Below are 19,687 nucleotides of genomic sequence, written 5' to 3' on the forward strand. Positions count from 1 at the left end.
GGTGTGAACCATAATTCCTAGTGGGAAATAATTTATTAGATCCGATACCAGTTAAATTCCTATCCTTTCAACAGTGGAAATATTTGTTTTAATAACAGTTTTACTACATCGGTTTATAAAAAAGCTATTCAGTATTTCAATGGATAAGGATAGTTCTGTTTTGTGTAATTTTCCCAAATTCTACGGAAAAATATTCAGTTGGTTACTTCCCGACAACCTTCCTACCTAGAGTGCAAGCTAGTTTTACATATATAAGTATATCTATTCATTATTCGTTCATATCCTACTACTTATCTGGGAGTAGGGCGAATACTTGAACATATTTCGGTGAGAAAATAAAAGTACAAACCTGATGTATTAACATGAATAGGAACAGACACGATTTTTTTAGGAGGATCTGATCGGCATATGCCATACTTCTTCATGGGTTTAGTCAGTGACACTAGTAGTACCGTAGCGATAACGTACAAAAGTTCATTTGTATATTTAAATGAGAATTTTGACATACAGAAACATAAATTAGGCGTTGGAAGCATATCAAAATTCATTTAATTGTTGGAGTAAATAGTCACAAATTTGAGGGCAGAAAGTCTCTATCTGATGAAGATCTGTGTGTAATTTTAATATTAGCCAAGTAAGGTTAGTCTAAATAGTTCAATTTATCATTTAGAATTGACTATTAATATGTGAGCCACTTGGGATGCAGTCGTCAATTTGTGCTATTTTCACTAAAGAAGAGAGGAAATACTTAATGAGTTACGAAAGCTAACGAACTTACGTTGAGTGCACTTGTTTTTAAATTAATAGTCTTAACCTATTAAGGAAGATACAATATTTTGACAGTAATAAATTAATACTAACATTTTTGAATTTGCTGATTAAAAACATCAATTCTAATAACATTGAAAACAAAAGTGACAATTACTACATAACAGAATTTACTGAATATTTACTGGCCTGTCGTTTACAAGTCTGATGACTCTGTAATATGTGGTGAATATTAAGTTTTCCGAGCAAATACGAACTGTCGAGAAGACTTTTTTAGAAATTGAATTATGTAGTTGATTGTTTTTAATCAAACTGAAATGATTATTAGTACTCAGAACTGGATGATCGATTGAAATAATTACAATGATGAGCGTTAATTTGTTCTTCCAGTATACAAATAATCGTGTATTGGATGAAGTTAGACATTAACACGATTGGATGCTGGCCCAGTGGTCTAGAGGTTAAGCGTTAGCGCACGAGTCCGACGGTTCTGTGTTCGAACCCCACGTGCGGGATCGTGGGTGCATGCTACTGAGGAGTCTCATACGGGGACGAAATGGCTGTCCGGTGTTTCCAGGTCTCCAGTAGTGGTGTAACATTGATCGATTTAAGACCTCAGTCAATACTAATAATTGTTGCATTATCCCAAAATGAGAACAATACATAATAACTAAATTGAATCAGTCAAACGTAAACAATTGGTTACTTGAGGTATGTATTAATGACACTTATATAAATTGTTACTCGAAATGCAACTTTCATTTTACAAGAATTATGTTAGTGACTGAAATATATTCATCTACCTCCTAAAATTATCCCATGTAATTAATTGAAGAGAGTTGTCATTAGATACATATATTACTTATTTCCGTTGTTTCAATGTTTATAGAGTTTAGAGGGAGATTATATGTTGACTGACAATAGTTTATGCATGCAAGCTTATTTTTCTTTGAGCTGAAACAGTAAGGCACCCCAATTTTACAGGTACAGTGAAATTATGGTGAATTTGTTCTGGGAGGATCTTCGTCATATTTTCATAAATTTTTTGATAAAATATAGTAAAAACAACAATTCTGATAAGATATAGAATATTTAACTGACTAGCACCATTTTAAAAACGATGTTTTAATACTGTCAACTTAGACAATATAAGAAATTTTGGTTCAATCAAGGAACGGATTAGCAATGTCAACGTTTAATCAAATTTCAACTAGTATAATTCAACTCCCGTGTATTATCTGATTTAATCTGATTTTGTTAATGATTTATACCATCTGAATTATTCTTAACATGTTTATTCTATCTGGATTTTTGAAATAAAATATAAATTACAAAAATTCATGGTATTTATTTATCATTTTGTGAATGACCTAACGAAATATTGAAAGAGATTCAATCGGCTAAAGTGAGTTTATTACAAGTGCAACTATTTGCCATCTTATTAGTGTAAAATTAATAAACTATTATTTTTTAAAGCAGAGATGGATAGTGGCTGGCAGTGGAACCCAGCTGCTAGCCACCACCCATTTCTGTTTAAAATGCTTGTAACTTTCTAGCGATATCGAGGTGATATTCACAGGATGCATATTATGTCAAAAGGGATCGGTCAGTTGCAGTCCGAAACATCAGTGTGAATATCCAAACAACCAATATATATGAATTGTTTTTATTATTTTATTTCTAATTTGAAAAATCTCTTTCTAATTATTGATCCAATCCTCATGATTTCGTCAATAATTGTTTCTGATATCACTTCATTTTATTTAGACCCTCTAATGCCTTTAGTTATTGTAAGAAAGACTTTTTAATTATCTTACGCCATTCAAATTATAATCCACTGTTAATCTGTTAATTTTACAAGGCTTTTTGTTTGCATACAGGAAGTTTCTTCTTCTTATTATTATTATTTACACTATATAATCTAGCATTAGAAATGTAAACATAATACTCATTCATTTTGGTGAGTTGAATGACTGAAACCTTGAAAATTGCAAACGAATGAATTGGGATATTAATTTAATAGGTATTTTATAATTTGAAAGTAATTTTTATGATTATTTGATGTCGACTGGGAAACCATTGTAAACTGGTAAGGACTAAACGGTTGGTTAGTCCTGTTTTGATAAGATCATTAAATACCTAAGACTCTATACAAGATTACAACTAACATTTTTAGGTTTCGCACTGTGCATGATAATAATGGTCCACATTCTCTACACGGTGCGTTCCCTACCCATAGTCACCAATGATTTACTTTTCTGCTCTTGATTTATTCAGCACAACTTGGACTTCAAAAAATCCATCTTGAAACCACTCACCTAGTAAACACTTAAATATTATTTATTGAGGTATATTTGGGGATTTCTATGTATTCATCAAATACTTCTCACCAAGGACATATATTGTGTTCTGTTTTTTCCTTGTCAAACTGGGCTATTGTAATTTACTCTACACACTTCACCATATATCTTTTGTTTTTAATGTAATTTAAAAATTACAAGTTTTCTATATTTCATTGAGTATAAACCACATATTTGTTACTCGTATTACCAATAATATGATTGAGGACCATGAACAAAATTTCAGAAACTTCCAAGATACCTATAAGAATGTGATTTTCTCCGCTATGAAGTGTCACTGTTTTATTTGTTTTTTATCTGTTCATTAAAATGTCAAATTTTCAATTAGCCGTTTACCGTTAAACGGACAAAGTTTCGGTTAAAATAATATAAACTACTTGTTAGTACCAGAAGGGGTTTTGTGGAAATTGTAGTAATTTCAATAGTTGATATCATGAGTCAATTGAAGCTAAACCAACATGGAAAACCTGGGAGCACTGGACGGCCGTCTCGTTCTCAGCAATGCGCGTCCACGACCCCACCTCGCGGGATTCGGACTCAGGACCTATCAGTTTCGAGCCAATAGTAGAGGTCAAACATTTTGTCCTGCAAATAACGAAAATGAAGTTGACATTTATATGTAAAGTGTATGGGATATGAAGTTTCTATGAAGCTATAAATTAATACCACAAGAGATTTTATTTGATAGGTGATATTTTGAATTCTTCCATGTTGCTGTCATAAAAAACTTTGGTTATTAAATGTACAAACTGAGGACATTTATTTTCTATGATAAGTAATTTTTAATTCTATGTTAACTGATATGTAGTCAACTGAATAATTGGAGTAAATAGTTTTTGATGAGCTTTAGAAACCTACAACTTTTGTGTCCATATGTGGTTTCCAGGCAAAAGATCATTATGTCAATTTCATGTTTCAGTGTTTTAATGAAGCTGTTCTAATTAGTATTTTTTTTGATTGACTAATTTACAAAATAAATCAGTTGGAAATCACTGAAATTTAACTATGATAGAAGAAATTACTTGACAACATTTCCACTGTATGTTTTTCATCCAATGATCAAGTGATCTTTAATCGATTATGAACCAGGAATAAAAACTATTTTATTAAATTATTTTCTCATAATGATGAATGAGTATCTCAATTGTTATGATATTTACTGTAGATGAAAATGAACGATCTATGTGGATGTCAGTTATCTATATTTGTTCTTAATGATATTATATTTTTTTAATTTATAAATATGATTTCATTGTATGTGGAGAAGAGAGAAAGTTAGTTTAATCCAATTCACCTACTCATATAAAGAAAACAACAACAACAACAACAAAACAGTTGATTGACAGCAGGGACATATCATTTAAGTAGCATAGTAATATGTATTCCATTTTTATAGAAATAAGGATGCGAAGTTAAAACTCTCTAGGGGAATGTTTTAACAAATCATTAGCAATATTAGTAGTTAACAAACTATAATAAGTGTGGAAGTAAGATGAAATTAAAATTACAAACAATTCTCAAACGATACGGACATTGGGAGCCTGATTTCAATTAAACACATAATGAGGGAAATGTTTAGTTATTTTAAAATCTCCTATCACTTCGGATTCTCTTACGTTATTTGATAGAGTCATCAATTAATATATTCAATAATAAATAATATCAATACGTGAGTTATCTGTTTTCTTCTTGTTTAGTCAGTGAACTAGAAAAATATTTCAGTTAAGACATTTGTCTACTGTCAAGACCTCCATCGACTACCATTGTATCGGCAGTCTTACTAATTATACCTAACAATTGGGAACCACTGTAATTACCATGACGCGAAGTGAGAACATAATGACTGGTCAAGATAAAAATTTATTGACTCTAAAAAAATGTCGTCAAAACAATTTATCTATAATCGCATCCTCATTAAGACTAAATACACTCATTCACACACTGATTTTGTACACACTTGGTAATTTGTTAATCTACATCGTATAGATGGAAAGATACACATGGTTAGACACCAAATAAACATAACTAATATAATTGTCACGCTGTACGAAAGTTCACGTCTGTCATTTTGGATGAAATTTACATTTAATACAAAAAAAATATTCACTTGACATTCGGAAATTTAATTCATTATAGTACTGTATAAGATATTATGCTCAGAATAAAAACAATGTTAACATTTCACGCTCGGAATAAAACTAATATCATAAAACTTGACATTGACTTGAAGAAAACGAAACTGCGATTCTTATCCACTCTTATAATAGACTATCATTAAATTATGGCGTTAAAGTGATTGGAAATGAAGCAACATTTATGCAATATATATAACCATGCATCTCAAGTTGTAATCAAATAATTGGTCCAGGGTTTAGATCACTCAACTCCAAACCAGTGGACTGAATACCGAAGACTTTCAGATACTATTCCGGATTCGATTAATAAAGGACATTCTGATGTGTATAAGACTATGAAGCTATTCGTAAGTACGTGGCTAATTAACAACGACAGGGAGTTCTAAGAGAGGGTAATGCAATAGACCAGTACTCTCTCCCTATTGAGGAAAACTAACTTCATGAGTTTTATCCCAACCAAAATACTCCACTAACAAATCTTCATCATATAGGAAATGAATTTCTTATAGACGAAATCCACTGGAATTAGGACCGACCTAATGATGAGTTATAAACTCGATTGTACAAATGTTTTTATTTTATGTACTAATTTATCACAAAGAAATGAATGAAGGAATTATACAGCACCCAAAAATAAAAGATAACAATAATAGATTCTCACACTTGATTTAGTGGATATATATTGTGACTATTGTAAACTGCTGCAAAATTTGAAAAGTTTATTTGAAAACTAAAAGGTTTATTAGCAACTTTGAAGTGACTTGAGTGCAAATTTGTGTAACAACACTGTTTCATCTAATCTTTTAGAGTTTAGTTTATGCACAAGATATCAGTTAACGAGCTGTAACAAAAGGTTTCTTAAATTAATACTACTCAAAAAGAGGACATTAAGTCTTATTTGGTTGTAACACCGTTATTTTACTTTTTCAGCTTGTTTCAACATTATCTTTAATATTTTTCACGAATAATTAATAAATAATATAGTCTTCAATTGAATTTAGATGATGATTAGCAGTGAAATTCAGGACGCTAATTAATCACCATTAGGTGTTCGTCAGCTGGATATACTTTCATATCAGTGTTGATGTTCACATCAGACCTAGAATGACTAGCTCCAAACGCTCAAATTATTATCCACTGAGCTAACGAGTCCAGAGTGTATAAATGCAAAACGTGACTGATGGATTGTATTCCTTCACATCAACAATGAGATGATGGCAACACTTACAAATATTGTATCAGTTGTTTGTATCCACTAAATATCAATCTAGCTACGTTACTGATTTAAAATTTTGAATACGTTGAGTTATGTGGTCAGTCAGCGAACAAGTTGAAGGAAAAATTCACATTGTCATATTTCAACTAGAAATGAATCAATTTTCAATTGGTAGACTTTAAATATAAATATGTCTAGAGACCAACCCAATAACCCATCGGGTTTCGTTAATGATGCTAATCAATAGGAATAATGTTAATATAATATGTTTGACATCGACCCCAACTTTTTTAAAGATGAGTATCTCAGTGACTACCTTTGATTGGTCTAGATGATTTAGTTATGTAACCCCCTTGGGAGCAAGAAATAAATGACACCAAAATACATAATGTATACATTAAGTGATCACTAATCCAATATAATGAGTTACATAATATGCTGAGAGATAATCCATTTTGTGTAACTTTAACTGTTAGATTAATTATACTTGAGAAATTCCCTTCATATAATCTTACACTAGAGATGCATACGTTTACTAAGAGTGAGGAGTGTAATTAACTACAAACTATAGAATATTCATTCAGTCCACTATGAATTCTTGGTTACTGTGGAAGTAATAAAGAGTCATAGATAAAAACATGTACGGAAATATTTAAGAACACAGAATCACTAACATTATGAATCACATAAAACTTAACATATTTATCTTTGAGACTAAACTTAAATTTATGCCATCATGAAACTAAGACAAAACAAATCAGAAAGTTTTATGGAGACAAAAGCTCTAAATTTAGTTGCTTTCGTAGCTGCAAAGAAGATAAGAAATAGAAGAATTCTCTGGATATTCTTCATGCGATCAGAAAAGCCTAAGCTGGCTATCAAAATCCTTCGAATATTAGTTTATAGGGATGAGGTTTGTGTACTTTGGTTTCAATTTATCTTTCCATATGTGAATAATCCCCATATACGAAAAGTTAAAGTTTTTCATTTGTTTTCAGTTATAACCTTTTATTAACAAACACATATATATGTACTGACCGATATTTCTTATGAGCAGTTAATTCTTTACAGTTTCTAACCTATATGCTGTCCATTCATATCATTATAGCTGGGGATAACATAAGAAAAATACCGACTAATCAATATTCATTATACAGTTGTGCCATTCAGCTGACTTGGTCCTTAATCATTTTTTATTGCAGTCAATTGCTTTAGACACATATCATTTAACAGCAACGGAGATAACTTTATTTTTTTCCGTTTTGAGTTGAAAAATTTTATCGACCATCAAAGGCCACTCCTTTTGGAGGTGTGTTCATTGAACATGGTGATTTAATCGTGAACCATTCCTTGTCTTTCTGGAGAACGTCGTCAGCATACACTTCAAAAACAAGTGAGTCCTTAACATTTCGTCACAGTAGCTTATTCTTGAGACCATGAACCAAATCAAATAGGAGAGCTGTTAGAAACCGGAAACTACTGGACAACTATTTCGTCCTAATATGGGTCTTCTCGTTATGAAACATCCATGACCCCAACGGGAATCGTTAACTGGTTTGTGATCTCATAATCATTCAATAATTTTCACAACTCCTCTCAGTGATAGCTGGTTACGTTGGTGTAGAGTTTAGCTAATTATTGTTCATGGTTGTGACTGCTATTTGCATGTTTGTTTTGATTATATTTGCCTTTGACTCGTTTTTTACTGTAGTTATTTATTCTTTTATTCATTAGTAGCTAGGCTGGATCGATTTCATTATGTCCATTAACTGACTCGTGACTGGTATATAAAATGTGTAAATATTTTCTGGCTATTTTATGTTTCTTCTATCCAGTATTTCAAAATTTTGCTAGGTGAAGTTAACTTCACAATTTTCCACATTTATTGATATAAGGGAAGCTATATAGTGTGGTTTAACGACTAATGATGCTCACATAGACGTGGACAGAAAAGGCGGTTGCTTTGTTCACTGTAGCATTTTCCACAGTTACTACGACTAATCGTGTATATATTGTTTACATTGTCTTCATATGTCACGATGTCCTTTGACCTAGATGATACTGACTGCAAAGATTTTGTGAGCTTGTGGACTAAGCCAACTCCTACCCGTTTCAATAAAGTTTGTGATCTCGCAGATATATTTGAGTTGGAACAGTTATCCAACTGATGACTTTTCTCCGTGGACTGTTTGTTTGGTTATCAGTTAAATGAACATTTCTTGATGAATTTTTATGAATAGCCATTTTAAAAATACATTATATAGATCCTGATTTTAATTCTCTGTAATAGCAGTGTCGTAATAACTTTTCATTCTTTGAAACGGGTTTTATTTATTGTTTAATTATCGGTCACTGGGTTGTTGATGTTGCAATTTATTATTTGTTCAGTTTATGTTGCTTCCCGGTATATTTAAGTCTTCAGTTATCCCGTATTCGTTATTATAATCAATTTACAAAAAATGGCAGTTCGTTATCCTCACGTCAAATTTTATGTCATCGAAGATACTATTGAAAAATTTGTCAGTAGTTTAGAGCAATTGATGATGAATATGTTGCCCAAATATCGTGTCCGAATTTTTAGTTCGATCATTTATAAGACTAGATTTTACCACTTTTGTATTGCTGCGGATATATGTGGTCCCATTGGGGATTCTTTTGCATGTTTGTATCTTTTACCATTGAATTGGAATTAAATTGTTAGATAAAAGTCTATGAAATTAATTAAAGTGAATTTGAAGCTTGCTGTAATGCGAAATGTTTGTCATTGTTGTGGAGGAGGGATATCTAGTCTTTTGTAAGGTTGGATTCAACTGCGGTGATATCAAAAAATATCATTAGTACACTGTTTGCAATTTCAATATCTCTGTATTGACGAGTCAATAGAATGACATTATGAGGCCACCAGATGTTTATGTGTCTTTAACTGTTCTTTTCCTCATCTGGACGACCATTCATGAGATGTTTTATATAAAATATTATTATAGGGCATATTTCAATAAAGCCGAATAAAAATTGAGTGTAATTAAATAATAAAATAGATGCTGGAGATGGATAAGATATTCATTGGGGAAATCATCAAACAGCATCAAAAGCCAGGACTTCAGTTGGAATCCTGAAGGCAAAAGGAAAAAGGCAGACCAAAAAAACGCATAGCACCAGAAATAGGAGGCAGATATCAAAATAATGAGTAGGTGTTAGAAAAAACTGTAAAGGAAACCCTAAGACAGAATTGCTTGAAGAATCCTGGTGAGTGGCTTATGTTCTACGAGTAGTAACAAGCATAACTAAATAAGTTGGGAAAATGTTTGAGTAGCTGTTAGCGCGTAATTACAATTTATGTGAACTCTATTACCGAATCAAACCAAATGTAACAAAGTTATTATATGTTATACTTTTCAGTTTTGACGTTTAATTAAGAGACCTATGGAAATTATGCAATGAAGAGTTATCAATGTACAAAATTATCTACTGAGAATTAATACCCCATATAAGAACTTACAGTTGGTCAAATTTTCTTTAAACTCATGTTGATCTCAACCGCCATTTTAAATCTTGAATGATATCACAATATAGTAAAAATACAATGGTGCATAGTACTTCAAATTAATTTTCACTCCAATTATACAGCAAACAATTTAAGATTTTATCTTAAGAAAGGTCAATAAGGGTGAATTTTCAAATTATACTGATTTCCAGCTCTATGAATTGAAGAACATCATTTATCTTTTCAAGAACATAATCAAAATAATAACTCATGAACACATAACTTTGGACACAAATTAAATCTTGCATTGTGGTATTTTCTATATTATGGACTTGTTTGATGGCAAGTATTCCATATTAATAACATCTCTTTTCTAATAGACAATAATTTTCTAGCTTAATAAACTACTTTGATCGAACTATTTAACTATCTTCTTTATAAAACAACACTATTTTCTTGGATAAAAAACAAACAAAAAAGTGAAATGTTTACTACATTTTCTATGTTTATTGTGTTTGTTTGTTATTTATTTTCTATATTGTCTCATTTTATTCATGATATATAAAATTAACTGGATGACAATAAAGTTAAAGCCTCTACAAACTATCAATCATCCATACTTCATTGTTTGTTTTTTCCTTCTCCTCTCTTGTTCAATAAATGAAATGAAAGGTAAGTAACATAGAAGAAATAATAATATTTAGAGAATATTATTGGCAGAAAAAAATGAGAAAATGATTATATAAGATGATTTGGACAGCTGGTATATCTTGAAGAGAACTGGTGATACAATGTAGATAAAAACAAAAGAAAAAAACAAAACGTTTATAGTGAAAAATGGATGATACAACACGAACTAACTTTACTCATTGATCTTACTTACTTACTTACTTACGCCTGTTACTCCTAATGGAGCATAGGCCGCCGACCACCACTCTCCAACCCACTCTGTCCTGGGCCTTCTTTTCTAGTTCTATCCAATTCTTGTTCATTTTTCTCATGTCTATTTCCATTTCCCGGCGTAATGTGTTCTTTTGTCTTCCTCTTTTCCTTTGGCTTTCAGGATTCCATGTGAGGGCTTGCCTTGTGACGCATTTGGGTGCTTTCCTCAATGTGTGTCCTATTCACTTCCATCGCTTCTTCCTAATTTCTTCCTCCTCTGGGATCTGGCTTGTCCTTTCCCACAGTAGGTTGTTGCTAATAGTGTCCGGCCAACGGATCTGAAGTATTTTGCGTAGACAACTGTTAATAAACACCTGTATCTTCTGGATGATGGCCTTCGTAGTTCTCCAGGTTTCCGCCCCATACAACTCACTGATCTTATGCATACAAAAAAGGAAGAACTATGATAAAAACAAGATAAAGAGTGAAAGGAGAAAAAAAGATGAATAAAAATAAGAGATGATTTCTACAAATATTCTTCTTATCAGACAAGTTTTTATTTTTCTTTGTCTGTATTTGTAATCTAATAGTTAGAACCTTAAACCCTTTTCTTTTATTTTCTGTTAGTTGATTGTAGATAGAAAAGTTTATGGTTAATTGATGTGTTTATTTGTTTACTTTTCACTTGAACTGTTGAAATAAAATTTAAGATTGTTCAATTTATGTCTCGTCTTCGTCAAGTTACATTTGATTAATCTCTATATTTATTGCATATGTATAATTAGTTAATCGAAACAAGTAATTGAATTTGTAGCTATTTACTGTTTGTTTACATCTTTACATTGGTAATTTAATTTATCTCACCTCGTCAATAAGATGATAATCTAAATGTGAATATGGGATAGTAAACGTTAGGCCTACGAGTTAGACATATAACGCTAATAAAATGTTTAAGTCATTTCGTAATTTTTCTTAAGCATTTAGAAAACCAAGAGAAATAGATTAGATAGTGTAAAATTTATAAATAACCCGAATAATTAGATAAAGTTATTATTTGCTCTGCAGAATATTAGGAAGTAGTATGGTTAGAGGTAGTCATCGGAGTATCCTGAACCTAGATCTCTTGCTGTTTGGTATACTCTCATTTTTAAAGGGATTTGTTTGTTTGGCAGAATTTTAGTCTTCGAGCCAAATAGTTATATCGTAAAGGTTTTATTGTCTTTTGAAAGGTATCATCATCATAAATTTCAGATAGAAGTGAGCGATTCAGATTTCTTCACATACGACTGATAGCTTGTTCTGTCAACCTTGATCGAAACTGGTTTCTATTGGCTATTATCCTGTCATTGTCTGGGTATTTATATTGGTTATTTTCCACTTTCATCTAGTTTTTTGTTTATAATTCTTATAATCGGATGAAAAATGAGATCGATTTCTGTATGCTTGTTGATTGCTGATTAGCCTGATCACCAAGCTTCTAAAAACAGCCTGGTTTTCTTTGTATTCTCTCTGTTCAGGATTTAAATATTTTTCCAGTTGAACATGCGTTCCTAACTAATTGCTTAATTTCTCTCTGGAATTCAGACCCTCATCATGTGACAACTTAAATGATAAAATTCTATAAATACTAAGGAACAGATTATCAAATGACATCAATCACTAGCCAGTAATCAATTAATTGAGAAACAACATTGCAAAACTGTAAGCTTTGCTGTTTAATGAAATACATGAAAAAAATCACAATTGTTCTTTAAATCAGGTTATTTAGTTAATACATATTGAAACCATACAGTGGAGAAACGATTTCGTATTTCGGCGGTTTGTCTACGCAGTTCATAAGGTTTTATAGTATAATAAGAATAAAAATTATTGAGCACGAAACCTATCCAAATCGAACTTGATTTGATATAAGCTTTTCTATATTCACTTCGTGTTACACAAACTTATTTGTTTTATAATTTCTACTAAAGATGTGTGAATAAATATGATTACTTTATGCCTGCTAAATCGATATAAAACAAAATTGGCAAAAATGTATTACATATGTATCAGTCAGCTTAGGTGTGTCGCATAAGAATGATTGACAGGAAATTTCGCATGGATTTATAACCACACATAAGAAAACTTAGGTCGATTCATGACCATGACAACCTGATTATCTACGAGGTTATTTGATTACATTAGTTTGTTGATGGATTATATGTAACCTAATTTATCACTTTATCAGATTTTTGGGTGAAATTCGTGAAAGATTTGATGATCCAGAAATATTGAAGAAACTACGTGACTAAATGTAAGGAGTTTTATAACAGTGAGAATGAATTGTTGAGCATAAAAGTAGATGTTTGTAAATAAACTTTGAATATTCGATGTATTCTAAGCATGTAATTTTTTTCTTCAACTATGTAAATGAAATATAGAATTTGCACCTTGGTAAAATCTTTAATTGGTATCAAGGTTAATTATTTTATGCATAGAAAGGCGGAAAAATACTTTTGTAATTTCGTGAGTAGGAAAACTTTCAAGGGTATTACAAGCTGTATTGGAATTAAGTTTTTGGATTAAAAAGTCAATAAAAGCTTGTACACGTAAAGAAGGGTTGTTACTCTCACATGGATTGTTAGTAAAAATTTGATGGATATTAAAGAAGGGCATAGTAAGAAAAACACGACACATGGGCAGTTATACAGTGGTAAATCATCTTAGATACTTTCGATGAGTACTTTTCGAAAAGTATTTTATGGTAGTTTTGTAAAATATTGGTTATCAGTTTTCTGTCAACCTAACAATTATTGCTTTGGTGTTTGTGGATGGGTTAGTCAGTTTTGTCTGAAAATGCTCTACTTGCCTTACATTTTGATATGGTTGTTTGCTCGTGTGATCACATAGGTTACAAATCAGAATAGCTAAAAATACTTGCAATCATTTATCTTGACTTGCTTTGATCTAACTGGGAGTTCTGGAGTATGGGAATTTTCATGGTTTATTTACTGTAAAAAATGCAGTAGTATCAATAGAGTACCCAGAATAAAATAGTGAATGTAACATAAAACAGGCAAATTTCTTTCTTTATCGATAAAGATAATCAACTACTCCTTTCAGCAGGATTTTAAATTAACCACTCTACAATACCATGGACAGTTGTACATTTTAATTGTCATAAAATATCATTAAGTCACCACAAAGTGATTAGTGTAGCTATAGATCTCCATATAAACGGAAAAGCATTCTGCAGAAATATGGTCGGCTGTAAATGTATTAAAAAGAGCATGGAGTTGGTCAATGTACCTTCAAATTCTATAAATTATCATATGTTTCAATTTACTTGGTAAGTTAGTAATCGTAAAACTAACGCCGCTGACAAGATATGAAGAAATCAAATCTTAGAAAATATTCTAAGTAGTAAAAGATAAGATAAAATCTATAATATTTTAAATACAAAGTTGAGCTTGATTTAATAAGATATCGTACACAGTTTAGTATAATTAACCAACTGTTAAGTATAACCACGTAGATTTTGAATTGATAAGTTGGATGTTAACAGATGTTTAGTAAAATCTTATTAATCGACTTGTTAGAGTTTTTAAAAAGGAATGTATTCGTGAGGGTTTGATACAGCAACTACTTTTCTAATAAAATAAAAAAACACAACTAATAAATTGTTTGCTAGAAACAGATTATTATTCGTGGATTATTTGAAGTTAGACATTAACACCGTTGGATGCCGGCTCAGTGGTCTGATGATTAAGCGCTAGCGCGCGAGACTAGTAGGTCCTGGACTCAAATCTCGCAAGGCGAAGTCGTTGATACACACTGCTGAGGAGTCTCATAATAGAACGAAACGGCCGTCCAGTGTTTCCTGGTTTTCCATGGTGGTCTAGCTTCAATTATTTCAACAACTGAAATTACTATAATATTCACAAAAACCCCTTCTGAGTTTAACTTTCCTTAACAGCATACTTGTCTAATAACTGCTTAATATTATCTCTCAATACTATATTTAGAAGAAACAACAATTATGAAGAATTATTTTATCTCATCATAATGAGAATGTTTTAACCGTAAATGTTTATTCGTTTATTTATTTTTGATGAACTAAAAATATAGAAGAAAAAACATTCTGAAGGCATTCAATGAGTTCCTGAAGTCTCTCACAAAGATCATAGCAACAAAAAGGATTTTTTTGGTTTCTTTGCTAACAAAAAAAATATTTTGAATAATAGTAATAATAATAATAATGGGAGAAAAAAGTATTTTCAGTGTAAGTTTGAAAAAAATAATGATCTAGTTATTTCGAATAGATTTATTGTCTGGTTTTCATTATAATGTCTGGGTTATGTTGAATTCATGTTTCTTTTCTTTATTCTTACTTTCTTTCTTAATACAAAATAGACATATTCACAATGAATGTTATACTATAAATAAAAAATCAAAATGATAACCAGACAAAGAAATAGAAATGAAATGAAATATAGAATAATGGATTCATATTCTAATGTATTCTTTTTTAATTTCAACTACAGAATATAACAAGATGAATTTAATAATTCAATGTTGATTACTGATGGACTAATGGAAAACTGAGGAAACAAAAAACGTTTTTAGTATTTGCAGCGTTTTTTTATAGAAAGAATATAAGTGAAGTTCATTGGTAATTTCTTGTTTTTCTCCTGGTAGACTATTAAAATTGGCAGATATCTATATTGTTTAAAATTTATTTAAGACTGTTGTTATATTATTAAGTAGATATTACTCAATGAAACCATTAAATCATTACTGAATAACCAATCAAGTGTATAGCATTTTATTTTTAAATTGTTAAATAAAAATGAATTCATTTGTTGTCTCTGTTGTGGCCTGTGGTGTCCAAACTCTAATACTGATACATGATGTGATACATGCTAACTCCCAAACTGACTACTTGAGCGAGAAAGTTAGTTGGGTTACCGAATAAATCGTACAAATACTCATATATATATATATATATATATATATATATATATATATATATATATATATATATATATATATATATATATATATATATATATATGTATATCACTCTAATCCTTAGGAGATTGACCCATTTCTTAGCAAATGAAATACACTTGTCATTTAGGTCATTTCTGATTATCATCGATTAACCTTCTCATTAGGCTACTTTTGATTGGCTCTCGTTACCAGTTTCTTTTCAATGAAAAGGTATTCTATTCATTTTTAGTTATAACATAGCAAACATAATTGAATGATAAGGTTTTAATACTATCTTTCTATGCCACAATACAATTACCTATAAGAAAGATATGAAATGATTTTTTAACTTTTGATTAGCTACGATACGATGGTTGTTACTTACAAAATGTTCATTAAGTTAAAAAAATGCTCACCAATGTAAGGTTAATGCTCACTGCTAATTAAGCAGTTCTTAACCATATGCAAAGGCGAATTATTTTTCAAACATATGACTTATGAAATAAGTGTTATACATAACAAATGATAATTAGACATTTTGTAATTGTGTAAATTTAACTGAAGATCTTTTAAATGTAATAATTTCAATAATAAATTAGTGGAGTGTACTAGTTAACATCAAGTCAAGCTATTTTTTTGGTATTTAAGTTCAAAAATTTAAATTTGCAAAGTTGTAAACCAATAAAAACGAATCAGAATGAGTAATTATTTTGTGATTTAAAAACCTTAACAAATATTTAGTGAATTATTTTATGAATTAAACTTCCAACATAAATAACAATTTAAAACTACCATTGTTTGCAAAGATGAGTAGTCACTAGCAGTGGAATCCAGAACGCGAGTTTCGTCCTATTTGAGACTCGTCAGCTGAATGCACATGCATCTCAGATTTGATGTTCACTCTGAGACTCGAACCTAGTACTGCTCGCTTCAAACTCCATCACGTTATCCACTTAGCTACTGAGTTCTGGATACCACTTGTTTGTGCAATGGGATGAAGTTTGAATTCACTGACGAGCCCCAAATAAGACGAAACGCGCGTCCTGGATTCCACTGCTAACCACTATCCATCTTTGCTTATAATGCTTGTGAATTAAGACAATATCGAGGCAATACGCACAGTATGTACATATGCTAATAAGAGACTGATCAATTACAGTCCTAAACATCAATGGAAAGATTCAAGTAAATAATACCAAGTGAATATATATAATCCCTATTGTTTCATTTTATTTTAGAAATGAGTATTTGCTTTCATTAACTAATAAAGTCCTCTGTTCATCAATTATTTATATAATAACCTAATATTCACCACATTTTCGTCCAGGGTAAACTTAATTTCTGTAGGAGTAATACATAAGTACGAATACATTCATGTGTGTAATTAGGCATTCGCCGAGTAAAGTCAAAATTTAGTTAAGGATATTTGCCCCTTTTAATTGAATCACTAAATATAGATAATGATTAATGAAGATATACATAAACTGGACCAAAATGAGTATCTTTGGCCATCCATAAACTTTGTCCACAACTATTCATTTTTATACAAAAGCAGAGATAAACTATCAAAAATCAATGATAATCGTTTGTTTTCAGTAGCAAATCTAAGAAAGATACGTTATCTACTTTTCAAAGTCATTACTTTCAAACAAATAAAGTGTGTTGAAAAAACTCACAGATTAATTTCTGTTAGAAAGCTTGTCGATGAGTTGATTGTGCTTCATATTAATATAAAACTTCTAATGAAGTCTATTCAAGTAATAATGTGAATAATATGAAAAATAAATGAAATATCATACATATAGTTCCCTTTATTATCTTAAAGAGAGCAAGAACAAAGATTGGTGCACCAATCTTTGTTCTTGCTCTCTTTAAGATAAATGAAATAATTAAATAATTTATCATTTATTTAAAATGGTAACATTAAAATAATATAAATATGAGTTTTCTTTATAATAATAATAATAATAATAATAAATGTCTATGATAGTATAAAACAAATAAGGATATCATTGAGTTAATGATTTCATTCCTAATGAATTTCAGTATGTATAGTTAACGAATTCATTGTTGCACTTTCTGAATAATATAAGATAGAAACTACTTACACAAACAATCGTAGAAATTCACTGGGTACTGTTTACTTGACTCTTTCCATTGATGTTTAGGACTGTAATTGATCAGTCTCTTAATAGCATATGTACATACTGTGCGTATTGCCTCGATATTGTCTTAATTCACAAGCATTATAAGCAAAGATGGATAGTGGTTAGCAGTGGAATCCAGGACGCGCGTTTCGTCTTATTTGGGGCTCGTCAGTGAATTCAAACTTCATCCCATTGCACAAACAAGTGGTATCCAGAACTCAGTAGCTAAGTGGATAACGTGATGGAGTTTGAAGCGAGCAGTACTAGGTTCGAGTCTCAGAGTGAACATCAAATCTGAGATGCATGTGCATTCAGCTGACGAGTCTCAAATAGGACGAAACTCGCGTTCTGGATTCCACTTCTAGCTACTATCTATTTTTGCTTATAATAGCATTTATTACTTTAAAGTTTATGAATATAATTTAAGCAAAGAATGAAAGTTTTAGACTGATCACAGGTTTCTTCATTTATTTTTTAAATATACTTCATCTGTCTCATTTTCCATAGAAAACATGTTTTAAGAAAAATATTACCTCCCCTCCTCCCCAATAAAACAAGCAGAACTATTATGTACTGTATACTGATGCAAAGATCTTTTTTCTTAATTTTAATGGGGAAGATATTCATAGAAAAATATTATCACTATCTCAAAATGATTTTTTCCCCTAGAAATCGATAAACAAAAGTTGAATGATATGTCACATTCATGATAAAATGGTATATAAATCTAAAAGTTTATTGCTTATCTTTTACTTATTTTTGTTTATTAAAAAAAATATCAATTTTCTTTTGTACTTAAAGATTCAATTGTTAAAATGTAATTAAAAAACGTCACTTTTACTTGAATGAATTGAATTCATTACAAACAAATTGATGTCATTTACTTACATTATAAAAATTCAGACAGCAACTGAAAGTAGGCAGAAAAATAAAATTTCTAGAAGAAAAAAATTATGATGAAATAAGTAATTTTCTTTTGTAAGGAGCTATTCATCAGGTAAAATCAATATTGTATATTATTGTAGTCTTGTTTATGTGTTGAATTTTTGTTATAGTATTCATTGAATTTGAATAGATTACAAATGGCTATTCGTTTAAATCTTGATTGAATAAGATTTCATTGAAGAGTTTATGGAGAATATTATAAACATTATATTTAGGAATTGTGATAAGAATATAGAGCTGATACGAAGAAATGTTAGAATATCCTCACCTACAATTGAGTTTATGCACATTCATATTTATTAAACTCTTTAATTAACGTGTTCAATAGATAGTGTCATTTGGGTTGGTAATACGTTATGCGATTATACAAGATACCTCTATGATCAAGTATACTTGATCACGTGTTACAGCCTACATATATATCCCTCTTATTAACCTAAATGTTAATTAGTTAAATCGATCGATAACTCATTCGCTTGCATATATATATATATATATATATATATATATATATATATATATATATATATATGATCTTAAATCCGCATACGTTTGCTCTCATTCAAATTTTCACTTTTGTTCGTATTCGCTTCGTGTGCCTCGAGGTTTTTATTCTGCGCTGTACAATAATGAGCTGTAGTAATGGATTATTGTCTTTTCAAATTTATATATTGTAGAGAGTTATCTAAAAACGATTATCAGAACGCATTATATACTAAGCATACGAACTGTCTCTAAGTAATTCCACTAGAAAGTAATGAATTTACGTTGCACATTTT

This window comes from Schistosoma haematobium, chromosome 1 (genome assembly GCF_000699445.3).
Source record: "Schistosoma haematobium chromosome 1, whole genome shotgun sequence".
Lineage (NCBI taxonomy): Eukaryota > Metazoa > Platyhelminthes > Trematoda > Strigeidida > Schistosomatidae > Schistosoma > Schistosoma haematobium.